Here is a 25,242-nt window from a genome sequence, read left to right as displayed (position 1 = left end):
GATTGTCGGGAAGTTTAGTTGTGTTTTATATGGCGCTGCGAATTGGGGCATGTTGCAACACACTGTTGCAACGTATCCCGCTCTTAGTGCGGTGGAATTTCTACGCCTGTTGGGTAAGGTAATCATTTTATTTTCCTTCTTCTTGTACTTTATGTTTACTCAGTCTAAATTTTCGTTTTCAAACAAGAAAATGCGTCATTATAAATGCAAAACAGAAAATGGTTTGATACTTTTAGATGTGATGCAGAGAGGAGCCACTCTGGTTCTGGAAAATGAAAGAAAGAGCGATTATTCTATTACAAAAATTGAAAACGAATTTACTATTTGTTACTGTACTCTCTCTCCACAGGTAACAGATGGAAAAGTTACTTGAAAGTATTTTCAGGCAGTCAGGAAATAATACTCAGGGATTACACATCGTGAGATCCAGAGAAATTATGTTCGGGTTGACCAAAGTGGGATTACGAAAAATGGTTATCTTTGGGCAAAATACATTAACTTGAAAAGGCCATAATCTTGGGCACAAAAGGAAATAGCTCGAGACGGAAATAGCTGGAGACGAATGGCTTCCAGGATCTTTTGAGAGAAACAATAATCCTTCCATCAGACAACCCGAAAGCACAAGTCTGGGAAGAATGACTGCATTTAATAAAAAAAAAATAGTGGGGAGTTTTTCCAAAAGTTAGATGTTTATTGTCGTCGTCCTCTTCCCTCTTCCAGAATCTGTAATGTGAATGAAACCGGTGTGACTACAGTATTAAAGTCAAACAGGATAGTTGCGCAGAAGGCTGTGAAACAAGTTGGAATTGTGAGCTCTGCTGAACTAGGAGAAGTGGAACAGAAACAGCTGCTATATGTGCTGAAGGGACCTTAATTGCATCCATGATAATTTTTCCAAGAAAAGAAATTTTAAAAATCATTTTATCTATGACGGGCCAGCTGGATGCATCGATGCTACCACTGGTTCTGGATGGGTGGTGGAGCAATCATTTTTCACATTTCTAGCTCATTTTTTAGTCTAATCAGACCAACAAAAGAACATCCTGTCTTACTCCTGTTTGACACGCGTTTGTACCATCTCAGCATAGAGGCTCTTAATAAATGTAAGAACATTGCTGTAGTGCCGCTATCATTTCTTTCCCACTCTTGTCGTAGGTTACAGCCTGTAGATGTAAATGTTTACGGCCCTTACAAGAGGATGTGCAGCAGGGAAATCAACGACTGTTTGGAAGCAAATCCAGGAAATATAGTAACGGTTTATGGTTTGCCTTCCATTATAAATAAAGAACCTCTCACCACTTTCACACACCGAGCGGGGTGGCGCAGTGGTTAGACACTGGACTCGCATTCGGGAGGACGACGGTTCAATCCCGCGTCCGGCCATCCTGATTTAGGTTTTCCGTGATTTCCCTAAATCACTCCAGGCAAATGCCGGGATGGTTCCTCTGAAAGGGCACGGCCGACTTCCTTCCCAATCCTTCCCTAATCCGATGAGACCGATGACCACGCTGTCTGGTCTCCTTCCCCAAACCAACCAACCAACCACTTTCACACCAGCAAACACCGCTTTAGGATTCTCAGCAATATGCGTATTCCCATTTGACCCAGACAAATTCCAAGAAAGTGATTTTTCTGCATCTTTTGTGAACGATATGCATGTTCGAGAAGAAAACTTTCAGGTCCTCCGGCTAGCTCTGAGAATGTGGCGATGCTGTTAATGCTGTTTCAGGAAATTCAGCGGAGAAACATTTTTCCCCTGGGGACGTTCGCTCTTTCCCTAAAGCTGAACCAAGGAAATAAATCAACTGTGGAAGAAAGAAGAGGAAGTGTGCTGTCTAAACAGAGACCTGAAAAATTGCTCTAGAAAAAGGAAGAGAGGAGAGAAATGGCAAGAACGCAGTGAGGAATGTAAAGTAAAGAAGGAAACAACAACTACCAGCAAAAGAAAATTGCAAATCCGCCATCTTTCGAAGAAGGAAAAGAGGAAGAAGAAAATTATTGTTTAATCTATGGGGATGTTTATAGAAAGGGAGAAGAATGGGGGCAGTGCAAAACAAGAATATGGGAATTGTGAGTCCGCCATGATGCAAAATACTTCATTATTTGTTTACTTATTTATTCCTCAAAATAGTTTCGGCGATAAAATATTGCCATCATCAGTGGGTTCTTCAAATCTTATTTATTGTATGTTATGACCTTTTCTTTTTTTTTTAAAAAAAAATGTGGTCGCTGTTTGCGGCAAAGAACAGAATAAGCACAGAAACTATGCCGCAAACAGCGACAACAATTCTTAAAAAAACATGCCGTAACACACATTAAATAAGATTTTAAGAACCCACAGATGATGGCGATATTTTGTCACTGAAACTAGTTAGGGGATTAAATAAGAAAGCAAATAACAATGTGTTTTGCATCAAGGCGAACTCACAATTCCCTTACTGTTGTTTTTCTATGCAAACGCGGACCAATCGGAAGAGGTTCAAGATAAAGTTATCGGGCGCAGTGTACTAAGAGCAAACTATGATCTCATTGGTCATGTGCGAATAATGATCCATTTGCGTGTGTAAAGGGTATGGACGCAATTTGAAGACACTTCTAACATGTCAGACATTTCAAACTGAGTAGGGTATGTTCTGTGAAATTTTGGAATGCTGCAGCAGGGTGAACTTAAACATGTGTCAACCTCTTTCTTATATTTTATTACAGCTATTCTAAAGGTTGAATCGGACACTTTATGTTGATTTCTGTGCGTAAAAGGTAAAAAAAAAGTATATATATACTAGGACCATTCGGAAAGTAAAGTCTGATCGGTCGCGGAATGAAAATCACTGTGAAAATCAAAAATGTTTTATTTGCGACAGATAACAACACCTTCCAGCTTCTTCTCTGCGTAGTCGCCGCTCCGACTTAAAGATCTGTTGTAGCGTTTTACCAGCTCACCAATATCCTCGTTAATAGAAGGCAACCGCCTATACTTTTCGCCAATTCTCTAAGCTGGTCTACGGCTCGTTGTCTGTGCCACAATGTTGTCTTCATATCAGCGGTTCATGTGAGTAGAGACGAAACTCAGGGGGAGCCAATTAAGGGCTGTATTGTGGGTGATCAAACATTTCCATCGAAAGCGCTGCAGGGACATCTTCATTTCCCCCACAGAGTGCGGCGCAGAATTGCAGTGAAGGCGGAAACACATGACATCAGGCGAAATTTCTCATCGGGGCTTCACACTTGGCGGGAGGCTCTATTGTACTAGGCACCTTTACGTACTCACTGTGCGCTCACAACTGAAAAGAGCGACGTGGCGCGATCGACGGGCATACTAGAAACACTGACCAATACGTCTGTGCAAAGCTTCGTCGGATTTTCTCTGACGTTTCCATTTCGCGCCGAGTCGGACTTTACTTTCCGAACCGTCCTCGTAATAAAAATTAAAAACTTTTTTGTTGCAACGTGCCACTCCGTCCCCTACAACACGTGTGTGCAATGTGACACCACGCCTTTTGACAAGTGTATCAAAGCTATAGATCATCGTCTATTAATAATAATGCGGTAATATTCAGCCAGGGACGTGATGGTCGGCAAAGCTACGTGTCCACTCGATGAAGTAGTTGCCGCGATGGTCGATAACTGCGGCAGAGGCAGAGGAGCAGGAGGAGAATAAAGGCGAGTTGGAGCGTTATATCGCTGCCCGCTGGCAGCAGATCTCGCGTGTAGATCTAAATGTAAGACACAGGGCAGAGGGAGCGTCGGCAGGCAGGCGTAAAGAAGTTGCCAGGCGGCGGGCAGGGCAGGGTAGGGTAGGGCAGCGCTGCTCCACTGTGGTCGGCCGGCCCGTGCTTCGCGTGCAGCCGGCAGGCGCGCTACAGGTGTCGGCGCGTCCGCAGATAAGGAGGCGGCAGGCCGCGACTCGGCTGCGGCTTTGGACGCCGCCTATACGTTACGACCACCACACAACTACCTGCCTGGCGAACTCAGCCTCTGCACGATGGGTACCACTTGGGAGTGCATGATGTCACTGTGTTCTACTTTCACCCTGCTTGGTCTCCTAGCCGTTTCCTGCAACGTCTGTTAGAGTAGGGTAGCTCAGGGACCAACAAAGCAGCCATGCACCTTGGGTGAAATTTGAGCACTAGACGTCAGCAGCGGTTCGTAAGCATGCATTCGCAGTTATGTCGCAAACGCCTCGTCAGCTGGCCCTTCCTTCTATCTTGGTGTAATTTCACCTGTATCTGTTTCCATTGCTCTCGCGTGCACTGCGCAATCCGACCGTCGAAAGTCCACGACATTTAGACAGACAACCGTTCCACCATCACCATGTGGTCCTGATGGAATGAAGTGTCAGCTGCGGGCTCTTGGTGTACAACCCGCCGGTCGTGGTTAGCGGTGGAGGGGAGAGTCTAAGTTGTCTTATAACCGTCGTACCTGGCACATCTCGCGTTCGGGTGTCACGTTTTGCTTTAACAGAACTTAGTATTGGCTCCCATGCCTTGTTATCGGTCGGAAACCAGAGTCGCTGTTGATTAACTTGACATTCACACGAATTTTAATTGGTCCTTTGAAAACACAGACCCAAAATTATCGGTGGTAGCCAGAACTTTTGCTTACTGCTAATTCATTTTGTGTCCATATTCAGTGCAGTCTTCTTCTATTGCAGATTTGTTGGTCTGCTGTAAGAGGGAGTGGCGCTCGTGTTCCATAGATCGGTCTTAACCTGTGTGGATCATCTGTCTAATATAAGCATTCACACGGAACTTGGTACACCCTCGCTTATTTTGTAGACGAAGGTCGTATTTCAGTATCCGTAACGAAGTATGTGCCATTTTCGTAGTAGTGTACCAGTTTTTGACGGTAATTTACGAGCAAACAGCATAAAAGGTCTTCTTATCTTCTTATTTCGTGTTTTCGTCTTCGTGTCGTTCTTCCGGGTTTCATATCGTTTGATCCGTGGGGCTGGGGAGGCCTGAAGTCTGAATAGGCAGGTATAAACACCGGTGGCTTGCAGAAGGAGTTAATCACCACCGCCTCACGACGGCGGAATTGCTGTTCGCCGAAATACCGTAGACTTTCCACGATCAGGTCCGTCACTGCGCCAGAGAAAGATGGAAGCAGCACATATGCTGGAAAAGCCTCGGGTCATATGTCTCCAAAAAAAAAATGCCTCTGAGCACTATGGGACTTAACAGCTACGGTCATCAGTCCCCTAGAACTTAGAACTACTTAAACCTAACTAACCTAAGGACATCACACACATCCATGCCCAAGGCAGGATTCGAACCTGCGACCGTAGCAGTCGCACGGTTCCGGACTGCGCGCCTAGAACCGCGAGACCACCGCGGCCGGCCCATGTCTCCCGTATATCATTTCGCAATTAATTATGATATACCCTGTACACACATATTAACGAAGTTTCTTCGCAGTATTCACGACGATGAACTTAAGGAATACATCTACATGTAACAGGTCTAATATTGGGGAAACACGTTACACAGTGCATTTAGGCAGCGAAGAGACACAGCGCCGCCTGCCCTGAGCCCTTATTGTATGTAACAGCGCGCCGCGGCTGCTCGGGATGAGTGGTTAAGCAGCCGGCCTGCGCCTCTCACCAGCGCTCCTTCCCGACTCGTTTTCGTAACGGCAGCAGCTGAGAGCTCCTCCATTACGACAGGGCCCTCCTTCCTTCTCAACACTTTCGCAAAAGAGCCGCGAATTATGCGTAAAACGAGCTAGAAAGCGGCGGCTGCAGGGACGGCGAGGCAGGCGGGCCGTTTGCTCACGCACTGACGCAATGGGGCACGGCGGGGCGTTTGTCTGCGTTCACTGCGCGCAGGGGCAGGTCCACGTCTGCCTGCTCCAATTTCGCCACATCACCTCAACACCTCACGGTACTTCATAATCAGTCAAACCACAACAGCAAAAATTATGCATCACTCAGCTTGTTCTGACACTATGCGTCTACTTACGCCTAAAACAATGTCTACACATAGCGAGCAGGGTTACGGCGTGTGGCGGAAGGTACTTCGCGTTTCGCAGTAGTTTTCCTGTTCCACTCGCGCAGTAGTTTTCCTGTTCCACTCGCGTACGGTGAGTGGGCACAACGACTGGCAGTAAGCGTCTGTAAGATGTCTCATTTCCTGACTTTCCCTATCATTGTCATTTTGTGAGATGTATGTGCATAAATTAATCTGCTGTTTGATTCCTTTGGAGCATGTATTCTCAGAAGCTTAACAGTATACTTCACACAAACGCACTCGTGATGTCATTACTGCAAAAAAGAATGCGCAGTGTGAGAGAATCGGGTAGGTGGAACAATGACTCTGTCGACATCCGTTTGGAGGGACCATACCGATACATCCAGGAAGTGATTTAAAGAAACCACAAAACAATTAATCAATAGTGCTTACAAGGAAAGTTTAGTGACAAAATGTAGAACAGCTTAGACGGTAGTTTCACTTGGCGTACTGCACGGCAGTTGTCTTTTAATATGGATGAGTGAAAAACAGACAGACCGGTCGTACCCTATTACAACTCCAGAGGTAATGCGCTCCGTCACGTCTCTCCTACCGATAAGAGTGCAAAACGATACGAACTGGAACGGACACGTGAAAGCAGTAGTGAACGAGTTGAATGGATGGCCGCATGTGCTGAGATAGATCTGCCAAAGTGTTCTGCATCTATGTGGGTTACCGCGTTCAACACGACATGACACTTATTCAAGAGTTTTTTACAGTCTGTGGGGTAATTACCAAAAAGCCTGAGGAGAAATTTGTCAGGGATACAACGATGCGCTGTTAGGATCGTAACAGCTCGGCGCAGCTCTTAGGAAAGTGTAACGGAAATGCTCGCAGAACTCATTTCGGAATCGAAGGAAGAGAGATGTCGTTGCTATCGCGAAACATTGTTGCGAATATATAAAAAACGGTATTGAAGAGAGGTTACGCAATAATTCTACCATCTCCATAGTGTGCCTAGCGTAAGCAATAAGGAATAACAAAGAGCGAACAGGGAGCATTCAGAGGTATGAACACATTCATTTTCCCCCGTCCCTACGAAATGAAAAATTCTTTTCTCTTACACGTTCTCTTCTGTTACATATTCTTTTGCGCCCAACGAGGTGACACTTCAGTAGTGGATGGCATTAATCAGAGATTCCGAGAGTACTTACAAGAAATGCGGTTAAGTATTTGAAAACCGAGTCCACGGACTCAGTGCTTAGTGAAAATCGAATGTCTCAACATCGACGTTCAAGAGTGACGCCATACTGACAAGTATGCTACTTTTTCTCTGATGACTGACACAAACAACCGCCTGCCTACAATATAAACTGCGAAGCCGTGCGCATAAACAGAGACAGTTGTGTTTCGCGGATTGTTTCCGCCTAGTGGTTAATGAAGGAGGGTTACGTCTGAAATTAGCTGGCCGGTACGGTGCACTTGGATGGGGCTCCGAAGCAATATTCGAAGTGAAGTTTCGAAACAGTCGTTGCCGAAATTAGAGAAAATGCCTCACCGACGATTGGAAACTGCGTAAGAGTGGATCACTGTAGCTAACGAGATGTGGCTATATATATATATATATATATATATATATATATATATATATATATATATATATGTGTGTGTGTGTGTGTAGGAGGTCGTCCGCTAGACGTGTCCGCGTTTCACAGCAGTGTCAATGTTTTTCCATTTCGATATTCAGTCGCGACGGTTTTGCGCTTCCAACATTTGATTTTCCTATCTCTAACTACGATTCCGCCATCGTTCTCGTTTTAGGTCTACATATTAGGCACACATCGTACATGGAGATTCTCAACGGATTCCTCATCATCGGTAGAATTTTAGACTCTACCTTATTTCATCTTTTTGTTACGGGAGTCCATGGTTATTCTGGTGTTTAATATCAGCTAGTGATGAGGCTACAAAGTGTTAAAAACTAACTGTGAGTCTTTGTGCGCCTACGTTTTTATCTTTATGTGGGTCAATTTCACAGTGTTATAAAGTCGAAATAGCACCTCGAACGAATGGCAAGATATCTGTCGGGCGTGAAAAGGGATGGGCTGTTTGATATCTTGGTACGTTCTGGCCCTTGTAAGGTACAATCATCTCAGTCTGTCAGTGACTTAGGTAACTATGCAGAAGCGATGCTGGGACATGGGTCTTTTATCCATGCATTTGACTCGGCTGTAACCTTCTTTCGATACGAAAAACATATGTTTTATAAATGTGGCTCTTCCAGATTTTCTCAATTACAGTTAGCACTAAATGAGTAGGGAATCTGTTGTTTGTTTACTAAGTTGCTCCGTTACCCGAAATGTCTTTTGTGACACTAATCCTCAGCATAAGGTAGAAGTAGGACGGCGCTGTCGTAACTGGGCGTGCGCTGCAATTTCATAGGTGTGGTTACGCTTGTATGAGGATAACCGGTCGCAAATTGGAATGGAAGACAGGGTAGCGCATTCATCCCCAGCACGTGTGTGGATCTTTCGTTACACAAAGATTGCGCGCGCTTCGAGACCCGTAATAACGCCCCGTACGTTAAAAATTAACATATAATGGAGAGGCGCACTAGAAAATCGCGATCTTTAGTCCAGTGAAACGTACCACGGGATCTCGCCAGAGAACGCGGCGTTTTACGACTTCTTGTTTCGAGCGGGCTGTAATGAGGCTCTCGATGAATTAAGCGAAAAGCTAAATCGACGGTAAACTATCATTAGTCGTTAACGGTGCTATGCGAAGACTGCTGTATTACCTCTATCAGAGGTAATAAGATGCTGTTTACTTTTACTTGCAAAGAGTGGGCTTGGTACGCTGCTTTCAAACCAGTCGAAAAGTTACTACGTAAAATGTTTTTTCAGCATATCGTAAGTGAATACTGACCTCCTTCCCAGTTTATTGGTAATTCTTGCGAGCTAATGGCGCGGAAGTCCAGGTTTCGATTCCGTGAGACCAAAATGCAAATCGCTGATATTGCGTCAATTGGCAAAGGGTACACATTGACATGAGTCGCATGACATTGCTTTTATTTCTGAATATCGTTCGCATGACGGTAGTCCAAAGTAGTGTGCTCCTTGGTGTTGAAACAGAGGCAATGCTTAACGAAAATGCTTGAGCTTTCCTGCAGGGACAGAGTGTGCTGTTACCTTGGATACCCTGCAGGCTACCCTAATTTAGGTTTGAAGTTTTCATTTGAGGCGACTGATGGCGTGAGTTCTTCAGAAGGGCTACAACCGGAATCTTTTTCCAACCTCAGCCTTGTGAGCTGCTGCTCCAGTGCCTAATGATCTCGATGTAAACGGAATGTGGAACTTCATAACTCCCTTTTTTTCCTATACGATTTAAAAAAAAATTGTTTCAGACACATTCATACTTTATTGCAAGTTACACTTCTGAAATACATTCTTTGCCATCAAAATTTCAACATCTGGAAGGATAATAAACAACAAAATTTTACTTATTATGCGTACACAATATAGGAGGAGGAATACATGATTAAATTCTTAGGTGATCTTGGGGTTACAGGGTGCGAAATTTAGTACACATTGTTGCTACCCCTAGCAACAACGATGGCTCTAAATCGGCTGGGAATGGAGTCGAAATTGGCCTGGATGGCACGTAAGAGTACGTCACTCCAAATTGCTTCAACTCGATGCTAGACTTCATCAGTCGTAGTGGATGGCGAGTGGAGGCGTGGCAGATCTGGAGAATGTGACGGCCAGAGCAGCAGTTTAACACGCTCCGTGTCGTGGTAGGCACGGACAGCATGGGCAATACGGAGTTTCGCGTCATCTTCTTGAAAGGTAACGTCAACGAGGCCTCGAAGATGGGCAACAGCGCCTCGGAAATGTGACGGCTGCTGTCCAAACTACTAGCTTTGTGAACCAGAGGTGATTCTGTTGTGACGTCCCGACCAAAGCGAGCAGCAGTATCGCCGAACGATAAACCATAGTCTGGATAGGCCATGATCCTGCAACTGTCGAATTCAGACACGTGTTGGTAACCTTTCCTTTTTCTAATATGAGTCATGAGATGATGATCTCACAAACAAACAAACAAACAACATTCAAATGAGAGTTCTGAATGAGAAATCTGCTGCGTAATTTTTCCTTATACGTGGACGTACTGAAAAGTAATGCCTCCGAATTTTTTATTCTGTTCTCTGTATCGGTTGAGATATCACATATCACGCATATTACTCGGTCGACGTTCCCGCATCGCTGACGCAAGTTATAGCCTTCTACCGCTAGAGGGCTCCGAATTGCAGCGTGTAACATGGCGGTGTGCAACGTAACTATGTCGGTGTGTGAGAAACAGAGTGCTGGAACTCGAGTAGCTAACCGCAGAAAGCGTATCTCCTGTTGAAATCCGTAGAAAAATGAGGGTGTGTGCGGTGATGATTACATAGACATCAGTGATTTGCGACGTTAAGTTGCTCGTGTTCGTAACGAAAGATACAGAAAAATGAGGGTGTGTACGGTGATGATTATATCGACATCAGCGATTTGCGACGTTGTGTTTGTCGTGTTCGTAACGAAAGATACGATGGTGTGAGACACAGGCCGGAGTGAACGACTGCTACGGCAACCGAAGAGACTCGCTGTATTAGGGTTAGTGATCTCATCAGAGAAAATCGCCAAATAACACAGACACAGCTCTCAGATAAGTGTGGCATTTCAGGAGAGCTTATACAGGCCATCACTGCAGAACTGCAGCACAGAAAACTGTGCACGGTGGATATCTTGAATGCTCACTCCCAACATGAAACAGTGGAAATTGGAGATCTTTCAAGAATGTATTTTGCTTGAAGCTGATGGGTTCAACATTGTGACAGGTCATGAAAGCTGGATTCATTTTTTGACTCCGAAAACAACATAGTATGAATGGATCACCAGCAGGAAAAAAGTTCAAGGCCATATCGTCAGCAGGTAATGTCATGCTCACAGTGTACTCGGATGTTCAAGGAGTGGTGCATTTGTAATTTATACCAAAAGGCACCACCATGAACGTTGTATGGTATTGCGAGACCCACAGAAATCTTGAAGCGCGAATTCGAAGAGTACGTCCCTACATGAACCTCCCTTTCCTTCAGCACAGACCACACAAGAGCGCTGCGACATGAGCAATAATCCGACGCCTTGGGTTCACTGTCATCGATCATCCTCCATAAAGTCCCGAATTGGTCCAATTTGATTTTTATCTGCTTCCAAAACTTAAAAAACCCCATGGAGGACTTCACTTTGATAGCGATGAAGAGCTGCAGTCAGAGTCGATGTGTGACCCTGTCAACAAAGGCAGTCTACCGTGACGGATCAACAAAATCGTCTGCCGTTCAGGAATAAGTGTTCGTCGTCAGTGTGACCATGTCTACAAATAAATATGTAGATATGATGAATACAGATGTAGATTGTTAATAAAGTTTGTTTTCTTTAAAAATCTTTTAAGAATTTCACATAAAAAATTCGCAGGCATTACTTTTCAGCACGCTCGTGTTTATCGACTGTAGAAGCCGTTGCTGATACCAGCTTTGTGCAATGCTGATCATTCGCATGTCCAGTGTTAATGGCCAGCGGCGTGAATTGCATCTTCCTAACCGTGCCTTCTTTGTATTAAAATCAGTACCATGTTTCATATATGAGAAAAAATACCGAAAACCATACTCACGTCATAACGGTAATTTCTCGAAGTTACCCCATATAAAAGTAATACTCTACTAACGAAAATTTTTGTGGTTTCATTCCTCATTTACAGGAAATGTAGTGGCGCTTGGTTTTGCATCGCTTTTGAAAAGTGCCCAGAAATGTAAACAAAGAAATACAAAAGTGATGTTACTGGCCTACTTAAATTTAAAAGCTGAAAGAATTTTCAAATAGACAGCGTTCAAAATAGACACAGAATACAAGAGATATGAACTGTTGCTCCGAAGTTAACTGGAAATATGTACTTCGCCGTTTGTAGCGCGAAAAAAATTGATTTATCACCTCTTTAGCGCCAAACTCATTGGTTATGCAAATATCCTTTGGTATTCTCACTGCAATACATTTACTTCTCATTCAGAGAATGCAGTTTTGAATACTGCCTAAACCAACATGTAACTACGCCCTTCATTGTATTCCATCTCCGGTAAGCAAATTTACGAGCACCACAGTGTATTGACTTTCTTACATTCGCGGTAATAATTTTTCGTTAGCAGATAGAGGTTCTCACGCAAGCACTACTGTTTCAATTTTCGCATTATTACTGCGTCTTGTTACTTTGATGGAATGTTTCCTCCCCTGCCACTAGGAACACGGCAGCGTGCTGCGCCGATACGTGATGCGGGTTGCCGGCATATCTGCAGCTAACTGGCGTCGCCGTGGTCGTTACCTGAAAAGTTCCTCTCCTCATAACGAGCTCGGAAGGCCAGTGACTAATGATCTCATAAATAAGTAGGGAGTGTGTTTCTTCTGCTTATTCACTGCATATTATCTAAATGCTTTCATTATATTACTGCTGCTACACGTCGTCGTAACATATACCGTAGTCTCTTTTCTAATGTTTCTAGGTTTAGTTATTCGTACACTGCTACGCATTTAACCTTCTACCTTTTCAAATTTAAACCATTGTACACAAAAACTGTCCGTAGGATTTATTTTCTAACTTTGAGATCCAATTTTGTGCGACAAAAAGGTCCGTACTATCACACAAACGTCTCTCTACTAGGCAATTTTGCTTATTAAAAATAAAACGTGATTAGGGTTTGACGTTGTTGCGAAGATGAGGTATTTACAAACTGTTCTAACATTTAATGTGAACTCTATATCGTGTACTTGGAATAATAATTTTATTTTGTGATTTATTTATTACATTGTCATTGTTGGTAAGCTAATCAATTTGAATGGCATTTAATTAATTATAAACAACACACTTAAATTTGCAATGGAGAGAACTACAGAGGCACAAGCTGAACGAATGTCATTAAATTATATTATGACTGCTTTTGTGTTGGCAAGATATATCTATTTGGATCTACAACTAAATTGTCAACAGCTAGTGTCTTACAGTTAGCGGTGCCGTGTTCGATTCTTGTTTTTTCTCCGTTCGGGACTGGGTTTATGTGTTGTCATCATCATCATTCCACCAATATTAACGTGCAAGCCGCCGAAGCGGCGTAAAAAAACCTCTTGTACCAGGCAACTTAACATTCCAGATTTAGTCTCCTGAAGAATAGAACATAAGGACATTTCTTTTACAAATATATTAATGGCAGTCATCCTTTACAAAGTTATCAAATAATTTGCTCTGAAGTCTTTGAAACAAAGTAGTTGATATATAGGAGAGGACGGCCAAAGATCTCTTCAGCGCGGATCCACACCGCGCTCGAACTCTTATCGTGCGTTCACACCTGTGCACCTTGCGGCTAGTCGTCGTACGACTGATTGCCCCATACGCAACAATGTGCGTACGAGTGATTCCTTTCACATCTGTGTTCACACTGGGCGCCTCTATTTCCGGGTGGTGCAAGATAGAGCCACACGGTGACTAACCGCAAGGAACACAAGTGTGAACGCACCTTTACAGAAATCGGCGAAATGAGGATAATGGGCAAGCGACACTACATTCGTAGTGTGTGGATAGGCTGAGAATTTGGGTCTGACAGGTGGCGTGCTAGGGCAGACCGTGAAGTTACGATGTCCACTGTGTCCGGATGGCGCAGTGGTCAGTGCATCTGCCTAATAAGCAGGAGACCCAGGGTCGAATCCCGGTCTGGCACAAATTTTCAACCTTCCTGGTTGATTCAAATCAAAGCCCACCCACATATAATGTCTGCGACCATGTCGCAGCTTGTATCTGTAATTTATCTGTAATTTCTTTGTGTCTCAAATCAATTGATATATCTCCATTACATACTAAGGTTAAAAAGAAAAGATAGTATGTTCATTCTAAATAATCTCAGTGTAGCTTTTCTGAGTGTCAGTAACTGCTTTGGGGCAATCCCCAACATTGATAGGTGTCCTTATGCTAAGGTCTGCTGTTAAATTTCGTCGCGAAGCAGTGGGAAGCCAGGGGTTGTGTACATGAGAGGACAGCGTATCTGGATGTTGGTTGTTGACTGTTTATGGTTGCAGCTGGAATGGATTGTATCAGATGTGTCTTTTATTTATAGTCACTACTCATGCTAATATCAAAAGTTCTCAGTCGACTCGGAGTAGGCGTTGAATTGTGTCCCGCAAGTGTTGCAGCATAGCGCGTCCCAGCTCACATAAATATCTCGCAGTCTCCTCTGTGCCCTGGGCCTGGCCTCAGATCCTTCGCCTAGCCAGTGGAACTACACTCCTGGAAATTGAAATAAGAACACCGTGAATTCATTGTCCCAGGAAGGGGAAACTTTATTGACACATTCCTGGGGTCAGATACATCACATGATCACACTGACAGAACCACAGGCACATAGACACAGGCAACAGAGCATGCACAATGTCGGCACTAGTACAGTGTATATCCACCTTTCGCAGCAATGCAGGCTGCTATTCTCCCATGGAGACGATCGTAGAGATGCTGGATGTAGTCCTGTGGAACGGCTTGCCATGCCATTTCCACCTGGCGCCTCAGTTGGACCAGCGTTCGTGCTGGACGTGCAGACCGCGTGAGACGACGCTTCATCCAGTCCCAAACATGCTCAATGGGGGACAGATCCGGAGATCTTGCTGGCCAGGGTAGTTGACTTACACCTTCTAGAGCACGTTGGGTGGCACGGGATACATGCGGACGTGCATTGTCCTGTTGGAACAGCAAGTTCCCTTGCCAGTCTAGGAATGGTAGAACGATGGGTTCGATGACGGTTTGGATGTACCGTGCACTATTCAGTGTCCCCTCGACGATCACCAGTGGTGTACGGCCAGTGTAGGAGATCGTTCCCCACACCATGATGCCGGGTGTTGGCCCTGTGTGCCTCGGTCGTATGCAGTCCTGATTGTGGCGCCCACCTGCACGGCGCCAAACACGCATACGACCATCATTGGCACCAAGGCAGAAGCGACTCTCATCGCTGAAGACGACACGTCTCCATTCGTCCCTCCATTCACGCCTGTCGCGACACCACTGGAGGCGGGCTGCACGATGTTGGGGCGTGAGCGGAAGACGGCCTAACGGTGTGCGGGACCGTAGCCCAGCTTCATGGAGACGGTTGCGAATGGTCCTCGCCGATACCCCAGGAGCAACAGTGTCCCTAATTTGCTGGGAAGTGGCGGTGCGGTCCCCTACGGCACTGCGTAGGATCCTACGGTCTTGGCGTGCATCCGTGCGTCGCTGCGGTCCGGTCCCAGGTCGACGGGCACGTGCACCTTCCGCCGACCACTGGCGACAACATCGATGTACTGTGGAGACCTCACGCCCCACGTGTTGAGCAATTCGGCGGTACGTCCACCCGGCCTCCCGCATGCCCACTATACGCCCTCGCTCAAAGTCCGTCAACTGCACATACGGTTCACGTCCACGCTGTCGCGGCATGCTACCAGTGTTAAAGACTGCGATGGAGCTCCGTATGCCACGGCAAACTGGCTGACACTGACGGTGGCGGTGCACAAATGCTGCGCAGCTAGCGCCATTCGACGGCCAACACCGCGGTTCCTGGTGTGTCCGCTGTGCCGTGCGTGTGATCATTGCTTGTACAGCCCTCTCGCAGTGTCCGGAGCAAGTATGGTGGGTCTGACACACCGGTGTCAATGTGTTCTTTTTTTCCATTTCCAGGAGTGTATTTTCAGTAATTTTTGTTGCCCCCACACTAAGCCGCTAAGATTTACCAAAACAGGTGCCATCTGAAAACATGTGATAGTAATCCAGAATGAGATTTTCACTCTGCAGCGGAGTGTGCGCTGATATGAAACTTCCTGGCGGATTAAAACTGTGTGCCCGACCGAGACTCGAACTCGGGACCTTTGCCTCTCGCGGGCAAGTGCTCTTCTTTTTCCACGGGTGTCCACAACTAAGAGGAGAACTAACGTCCATCATCGATAATCATTTCGTAATTTGTCGATGTCTATCACCACTGACACTTAAGTAAAGGGTCATCGGACTTATTTCTACCGTCGTTCATCATCTGGTGTGGAATGTAAGTCTTTGCAACCATCAAAATATTTTTGTTTTAGCGCCTCAAACTCTCATCGTCGGCTGTATATCGAAGTGTTTTTTCAATGACAGACAACTGTGCATTCGAACATCATTTTACCAGAATTTGCCACTGTATTTTAGACAGCCACTAAAAATATTTCAATTCACGTCGCTCTCTTCAAATCTGAGAATCCGCTTTTCTGCGATTACAACTTTTAGTGATAATCTGTACAACTATCTCGGCACGTGAGACTACGGGAAACGTGCGTAATAAAGTGGTTGACTGCATGCTTACATTACCGTGGATATATTCTAGTGCAGACAAAATAATAAAATGGTTGCTTACAACTTCATGCGTTTTAACATCGAAGGCTGTACTTCCTACATATAAAAAACATTGTTACGTACAAAATACTACAGTATCTAACTTATCGATCGTTTCACCAGCAAAGATTCTATCACTTGCCAATATCACAAGTGACTTACGGACAACACTTATACCACTTTCTGAACATTGTGTGAAGTCATTTTGAAAGACAATTGCGAATTCTGTCACGATGCTCTCCTTATGCTGAGAACGGGAAAGAATGGAAAACACAGTCAACTGTCTGAAGACTAAGAATTGGGACTCGTAATGCACCGCGCCAAATTAAATATAATTTGTGACTGTATGTATGAACTTTCATACGTTGTTTACTTCCGAAGAGTCGTAGGCGGGTGGAGGCCCGGATCGAACACGCGCGGTGGATGAACGACTGTTGGTCTGGCACACCGGTCGGAGTGCGGTTTTTAGGCGATTCTACAAACACTTTTAGGCAAATGTTGGGCTGGTTCCTGTTCTCCACCTCACAAATTACGATACACAATCAGTCAAAAAGTGATCACACACAGAACATAGTTTAAACGATTCACTGACAAATATCACACACGAAACCACTCCCTGAGGTTTACTGACGATTGTGGCGACTGGAAGAAAATTATGCCACTACGTTAAAATGAAAGTAAAATTGTCAACCCAGCGGGCCTCTGCAAGGGGATTAAAGCAAGAAAAGATAGGTACAGGCGTTCAGAATCACTAACAACTAAGCAATATTTTGAATAAAGTCTGCAGCACTTTCAGTATGAGAAGAACTTGAGGAATTGTGTGCGAGCGAGCATTCAGTGAGGAGGGGAGGCCGGCAATCGTGACACCATTAGCGGGCAGCGCACAGTGGACATATCAGAGGTCACGCGCATCACAAAGTCCGCGTGAGTCACGCCTGTTTTGACAGAGCGCCACAAAGGCAGAAAGCCGGTCACCCAGCCAGCACATCTAGCAGAAGGTCGACAAACTGAGAATGTGGCACGTCAGAGCGTACTGCTGTGAGGGAAAGGACTCATCACCCTCCTCGCTAAACCAACGCTGGAAGTTTTTACGCCCATAGATGCGTGAAGTATTTCATTCGAAAATGCAAGTACTTGTTGGCAGCTCTGCCTGGGCCACAGAATGGGTACAGTCATTCAAAAAGTTTCAGAATTGTTATGAGCTCTTTTTTCTATCAGTATGGTCATAGGACACTCTGAAAACAATATACCACCGTCCATATCACCGTACAATCTCCATTACGGAATTTTTTGTATTTGTCAGCTTTAGAACAGGTTCGGCAGCATCAGCTCTACTATGAACGGTTTTCGTGTACAAAGTTAACAGCTCTTTTTGCATTGGTAAGAGTCACTATCATATCAGTGATTTTGTTGTTAGCGTAAAAATCCTCTTCGGCGTCGTCCTGTCTCCTGCCAGTAAGATCAGGTAAATTTTCTGTTGTTATGTTTAGCAGGCGATGATTCGCCACGAGGTATGGCACGCTGACACGACGTTAGTCACAGCAGGTGCAGACCACCTGTAGCGTGTTCTCTTCGTTCGGAACGGGAATAGCATGAAGGTGTGAACTGACAATTGACCCCCTTTCATAATCTGGAAAGTAAAACATAAAAACTCCCCATAGTCACCACATACGTAACGTCAGCTCAGAGAATTTCAAAATTTCTTGTACGATAGAGCAAAACAAAGCCAGATTTAGTGCATTACAGATCAATCAGAAATCTCAGTCCGTAGATTGAGGAGGTTGATACCGTATTTCTTCACTACCAAGAAGCTTTCAACTGTAATCCCGCACCGCCACCGAGAAGAAAATATGGGTGCCTATCAAATATTCGAATAAGTACACGACGGGATTCAGGACTTCCTCGCAACGGAAGTCAGTACCTCGTTCTTAATGGGACGGCATCGCAGCAGCGTCTGGCCTACCTGAGGGTCGTCGCTTCTGCTCACGATAAACTCTATACAAATTTGGAACGCAGGCTTTCAAGGCGAATTTCACCGATGAAATGTTCTTCAGTTATCAAGCGAGTCGCGGCGTTATGTTGCCGCAGTGCTCCGACGAGTTTCCTACACGTAGTTTCCTGGTGAAGTGACGAATTCATGTCCAGTTCCCTCTTTTTTATCCGCTGGACCGCAGACTCCTTCGTCGCGAGCACAACGGTTCGTCTAATGGTGTGCTTTCAGAAGAAGCGTCGCGCTTGGAGGTGGGTGCGCCCCCGACGGGGCGTAGGGTTGCTGTCCCGGTTGACAAGATGGTCGTGTACTCGTATCTCCATTGGCTCTTGGATGAAGGAATCCCAGAACCAATCGTTGAGGCACATCACCTTTGTCTGTTCAAAAACAAACAGGTGTCCTTCGTTGATGCTGTGCTCTGCCATTGCAGGCTTGTCTGTTAGCCCATGGTGAACTATAACTACGCGTTGCGGAGCAGTTGTTCCAATATTTTTGTGAAGTACAGGAGCGGAAGGCATGCTGCTGACGAGTACATTAAAGTAATAAGGAAACTCAGCCATCCGAAGGCGAGCAAAATAGCCGGAAACCGGGTACGGCAGAAACTATTTATGGATAGTTGCGTTCGTCGTTAGCAATAATAATTAAGCAATTAATTCGTGAGATGTGGCAGTTTGTTTGCCGGACACTCCATTTACAACGTTCTGGCTGAGAGGCCATGCTGGATGCATAAAACTGTTCACTGACGTTTCGTCCTCATTGAGGGAGACATCTTCAGAGATAAACTGACAACTCCATCCAAAGCTCAAGGGGAAGTTGTAACTAAAGCGAGCACCGGCCGCGAAAGACCACACTGTATCAACTGTACATTAATTTCTGTGTCCCTTGCAGGTGATAACCGAGTTTGTGAATATATACGATGAATCCGACCTCCATCGATAGAATTTCCGCGGTCGTTCAAACGTATTTTCTATGTTTTTCGGTATTAGAGACCTATAGTCCCTGGAGGATCATTATAGACTATCTATTTAATTATGATTTAGTTGGCTGACATAATGAAAATATTTTCGCAACAACAGAAAAACCTGAAATATGCAATCGCGGGAACGTCAACAAACCAACTGAGCAGAACGTCATTGTGTCGGTCTTCCACTGCATTAAGTGAATCCATACATGAGTTGGATATCGTTCAGCTCTTCACGAGTGAAGCTACCCATACTGCTGTGTATTACTGATAACGTGCAGGTGACACTGCCGAATAAACAAACACGAGACAATATCGAACAGTACTGAAATCAAGCCTGAGACCGAAGATTATAGTGGACACTGCTGTTGTGAAAAGCAAGTACCATGTGCAATTGGAACAAGTTTGTTTACGAATATGACAGACGGCAGCACTTACAGTCGGCATTTGCTCTGTAGTCTAGATGTTTTCAGTATCTGTCCCTACAGCCGTGAGTGTTAAAGCGGTAACTCCGGGACGCAGATGTACGCCGGTCCCGAATTAAATCCGCCAGGCGGATTAAGGACGAGGGTCGGTGTGTCGGCCAACCTGACAGTGGTTTTTAAGCGGTTTACCACAGTCGAGTAGGTGAATAACGCAATGCGTTATAAACATTCAGAGGACTTTTGCACAAATAACCTCTACACACAGAAAGTTGGGGTACACTCTTTCCGTCTCTGAGGATGATGACAGGAATGGCATCCGGCGACTGCCTAAATCAACCACACTAATTTCGTTCACGAGTATGTCCATTCTGTGCAGATGCAGGACGAAGGCAGCAGAACAATACAATTATTTTCAGTGCAATACAGAAGAAATTAAATGGAGTTACACTGTATCGAGCAAGACCCGGCAGGGTAGCCGAAAGCGCTAATGCGCTGCTTCCTGGACTCGGGTAGGCGCGCCGGCCCTGGATCGAATCCGCCTGGCGGATTAACGACGAGGGCCAGTATGTCGGCCAGCCTGGATGTGGTTTTTAGGCGGTTTTCCACATCCTGCTAGGTGAATATCGGGCTGATCCCCACGTTCCGCCTCCGTTACACGACTCATAGACATTTGAAAACGTTTGCACTATTTCGTGACTTACATTAGACGCAGACAGGAAGGGCATCCGGCCACCCTCTGCAATTAACACTGGCAAATCCGTAATAACAAAGCCGACCCCTTGTTGGAGCGGGACAAAGGTCCCGAAAAAGAAAGAAAGACACTGTATCGAGCCACTGGAAACCATGGTCATCTGCTGTTTTGTATGGCACAGTGCACAGCGCTTTACTACGAATGGACTTCTTGAATGGGGATATGTCCTGGCCTTCCTCTTACTTCTGAACAGTCTTACCTAGTTAGCTATAGGGGATCTGCAATTTAACGTGGACTTCGAACCACAAGCCAGTTCAGCGTGTTTTTAGATCAAAGAAGATTGCCAGAGGCGAAAGAGGCGGTAAGTGCCAGACGCCGGAGCTTAGCCACTGCCGCACACGAAATAGTCAGTAAATGTCCGTGAAGAGGCTCCGAAATCTTGCCGACGTGTCTGAGATTTCGGCCTGTGTACAGCAGCCTGCAGCAGGTACTAGATGAGAGGGGACGCCGCCACGTGGAGACACAGGCCAGGCCAGGCCAGTCCGGCCGTGTGCGGTGAGTAACGCGCGGCGCGGTAATGGAACACGCGTGTAGGCGAGCCGGCGAGTCGGCCGCGGCTGCTTTACGAGAGCCGCGCGCGGGCCGCGATTAATGCGGTGCGGTGTGGCCGGCGCCTCCCGGGCAGGCGCGATAGCGGCAGCCGCGTCTGCAGCCACACCGCTCCTTACAAGCGGCGCCTCGTCGCCGCGCGCAGAGCCGTGTTCCGCCTACCGGCAGCCTCCAGTAAAGCTGTCCCTCTCCGCTGTCTGCCCACTGGACCACCACACCCCCCCACGCATTCTCGGCCAGAACCGAGATTGTACCTGCCACCCGGAAGCGATTAGCGGCGTGTGGAATGCCACGAAACTCAGATGTATTCTGAACATCAGTTGTCACGCTTATGACAGCGGTTTCAAGGTTGCTTCGCAGATTGTACTGCAGCGGCGCATCATTAGAGCCGCTATCAGCGCATTATGTTCCACAGGGCATTGTATTAGCACTATTAATAAACCTACTGCACACACACACACACACTCACACACACACACACACACACACACACACAATGAAGCATCTTTCGCGGTAATGCGTTTGTTATTTAGAAGAGAACAGTCTGCAAAATCGCTCAATGTTCAGAGACTACAAATAAAAATACACCGAAGAGACAAAGAAACTGGTGGTACACCTGCCTAATAACGTGTAGCGCCCCTCGGGAGTACGCAGAAGTGCCGCAACACGACGTGGCATGAACTCGATTAAGTCCCAGGTAGTGTTGGAGGGAATCGACACCATGGGTCCTGCAGGGCGTATATAAATCTGTAAGAGTATGAGGGGGTGGAGATCTCTTGTGAACAGCATGTTGCAAGGCATCCCAGATATTTATTAATTATTTATTTCAAGTTTCTGCTACCAGTCACTTTAATTTTATGCTCAATCTAACATAATGCAACGCGTTTCAAACATGTTCTGTTCATCTTCATGCGTTTATACATACATACATATAGAGGAAAGAAAGAGAATTCATGGGGAAAGAATGAGAGAAGTTTGGAGAATTAAAAAATTGAATCGGAAAAGCTTTGCGTGATCCGTATGGGTCCAATCGCACATAATAATAATAATAATAAACATACATATAGAGAAATTTTACTTAAAAATAAACAGTATTAAACTAGATTAACCTAGAACTCTTTGTCCATTGTTATTTTACTGTAGCTGCTGGTGTGGTATTTGGCGGGGAAGGAGGGGGACAGTGTATGGCTAGAAATCGAAATCAGTGATGTCTTCTGCTGGTTTTCTTCTTTGTGGTTGACTATGTATATCACAGCCTGTATAGGATGCAGATAGATTAGCATCAGTTATGTGTTACGAAAATAGTGTGAAAGGCTTTTATATGATGAAATTGTAAGTGATCAACTGTCATAGTATAGATGAAGAAAGAAGTAAGTCATTAGAGAACCCACACCAGCAACCGGGACACTCGTGCTATTGCAGCGGATATTGACATTTTCAGGAGTGGTACTAGAAAGAAGCAGGAGATTCAAAAAGTTGTTCTGTTAGATAAAGATTTAAGTGCACGTAAGAACGGTGTCCACGATGTTGGGTACAAAAAGTACGCAGGGATGAAAAGAATTCCAGAAGACAGGAAATGTTCGTTGACAGCATCAAAGTACTTGAAAGTAAAAAGCAGATCATGAGCTATACAGCCATCACCCACAACAAAGAAGAAGGAAAAATATCGAACTTGGCCACGACTTTCTGAAGTAGAGACACAAACTGGAGGAGGCGGCGCAATGGTTTACACCACTGGATTCTCACTCTGTATGGGAGGAAATCAAACCCCGTCCGGCCACTCATCTTTTGGTTTCCCGTGGTTATACTTTCCTTCTCCTGTCCGTTATCGCAAAGATAAGGGAGTCTTCCACATGAAGGCTTGTTGCAACACCACAGTGCTTTACTAAGCATTGTTCTATTAGAGATGGGATAATCTTGTCTTCGATTTTTGAACTGACTTACCGAGTTAGGTATAAGGAAACCTGCAGTTCTATGTTTGGATTTGTGTAGTACGTCACTCGACTAGACAGTTTTTCTAAGCCATTCCTGCTTTCCGGCAGCCCTAAGTTGCCTGCAAAATACTTTGTCGTCTTGAATTTTCGTGCTCATACTGAATTTTTCTTGGCTAAGGCTAACAACCAATAATAGACACCATTCTTTTCTTTACCACCGTACCACACCCTCCCTGTCTTTGGGAAATTAAATTCTAATACTCTTCTCCCCTCCCCCCGCCGCGATCCACAAAAAAACGTCCGCAGTAAAAATGAATCTCCGAGCTCAAATAAAGCTCTGCAGTGCACTTAAGGGTATGTAAAACAACCACATGTTTTATGCCAACGTACGAGTATGGCATGATTAGCTGGTTCTTGCGACAGTGCATAACTGTTAGGTTCTTACTGGTATGAGGACTCGCAACCATTGCTACCATTTTCATTCTCTGCTGCCTCCACGATTTCGCAGGTAAGTGAAGTGAGAGTCTGTTGCTGAAGAGGAGAACCATAATGAGATTTTCACTCTGCAGCGGAGTGTGCGCTGATATGAAACTTCCTGGCAGATTAAAACTGTGTGCCCGACCGAGACTCGAACTCGGGACCTTTGCCTTTCGCGGGCAAGCGCTCTACCAACTGAGCTACCGAAGCACGACTCACGCCCGGTACTCACAGCTTTACTTCTGCCAGTACTGGCGTGAGTCGTGCTTCGGTAGCTCAGTTGGTAGAGCGCTTGCCCGCGAAAGGCAAAGGTCCCGAGTTCGAGTCTCGGTCGGGCACACAGTTTTAATCTGCCAGGAAGTTTCAGGAGAACCATGTGTGACGGTAATGCGGGGCGTCAGGCCACGCTGGGTGAGAGGCCGCGCGCCGCTATCGCGGGCAGCACGCGAGACGCTCCTCCGCTAACTGGAAGGCCTCGCCTTATCGCTGTCCAGCACTAACCCTCTTTACGACCGCAGTTTCGCTAAAGGTCATTCCGGAGGTGATGGCGTCTGCCGCGCTTCATCACCTCGTCTCAGCGCGGCCGCCGCAGGAAACAACACAGGTTACGTCGACCCACCGGCTCGCTCGCCATACATCTGCGCTGTACCTAATTCCATAAAATCTCTACCTGGTCCTCTGCAAGTAATCGGTTATCATCTGACACGTGGCACGCTGAAGGTGTCCGCGGTCAATGTTAATTTCAGTTAAAACTTTAGGGCTAACTGGTGCGTAAAATTATTCAATGAAGTTTGCTCCCCGTATATGGGAGACGTCAACAAAGATGAAACACCACCGACTTATCCTGGCTAAAACGCTAGTCTTGTGAAATTTTCGCACTGACTGAAAGGTCAGCCATAGCGGTACATTTTCAGTGATTATAACTAAACTTTCGGTACTTCAGAGGGTCCCGATGAAACAATGGAAAACGAATGATCACAGAACAGTGAAACATTACGGAAACATTTGCAAGGACATGCGGAGGACAAATAACCAATAAACCATTGAAGAAACAAATTTTAATTTTCATAAGAGAGAGTAACATCTGTTAATTGTATATCACGTTTACGTTCCACATTACAAGCGTTGCTCAATATAGCGACCATCTGCGTCCACGACAGCCTCGAACTGCCCTATAGATTGCTCTGCTGCTGCCCGAAACATCACTTTTCGAACGGTGGGTCATGGTATGTTCAGCTGTCATGACAAAAGTCGTGCACTGCTTCAAGTTCGCTCACTGCGCACAGCTTTCGCAGCCATGGCAACAGCAGTTTATTCAACAATTTGTGGCGCAATTAGCCGTCAGATCTTCCATGAACGATTCCCAAATCGCCCGTTAATTCAAACTTCAGAATTACGTTCTTCAACCCCGATGGAGAAACAGGACCTGTCTGTATTCATTTGTCCGCAGCTCGTGGTCGTGCGGTAGCGTTCTCGCTTCCCACGCCCGGGTTCCCGGGTTCGATTCCCGGCGGGGTCAGGGATTTTCTCTGCCTCGTGATGACTGGGTGTTGTGTGATGGCCTTAGGTTAGTTAGGTTTAAGTAGTTCTAAGTTCTAGGGGACTGATGACCATAGATGTTAAGTCCCATAGTGCTCAGAGCCATTTGAGCTTTTTGTATTCCTTTAATGCGTCGACACTCGCGAAGATCAGCAGCGCTATTGCTCACCTTGCCCAGACCCATGTTGACTGTCTGCAACTATAATGCACACTGAC

At 45.6% G+C, this 25,242-nt stretch overlaps 3 non-coding genes across 3 annotated transcripts; 2 read left to right on the top strand and 1 right to left on the bottom strand.

Moving 5' to 3' along the window:
• The first annotated feature begins 13,668 nt into the window (after positions 1-13,668).
• Trnai-aau lies at positions 13,669-13,741 on the top strand. The gene has a single exon. It is a non-coding gene; the product is annotated as a tRNA-Ile (tRNA).
• Positions 13,742-23,623: 9,882 nt separating this feature from the next.
• Positions 23,624-23,698, bottom strand: Trnas-cga. Its single transcript has one exon. It is a non-coding gene; the product is annotated as a tRNA-Ser (tRNA).
• Positions 23,699-23,751: 53 nt separating this feature from the next.
• Trnas-cga lies at positions 23,752-23,826 on the top strand. Its single transcript has one exon. It is a non-coding gene; the product is annotated as a tRNA-Ser (tRNA).
• The last annotated feature ends 1,416 nt before the right edge of the window (positions 23,827-25,242 follow it).

The sequence above is a fragment of the Schistocerca americana genome, chromosome 6 (assembly GCF_021461395.2).
Source record: "Schistocerca americana isolate TAMUIC-IGC-003095 chromosome 6, iqSchAmer2.1, whole genome shotgun sequence".
In the NCBI taxonomy this organism is placed as follows: Eukaryota; Metazoa; Arthropoda; class Insecta; order Orthoptera; family Acrididae; genus Schistocerca; species Schistocerca americana.
Note: the sequence above shows the minus strand (reverse complement) of the source record. Positions and strands in the feature narration are given on the sequence as shown.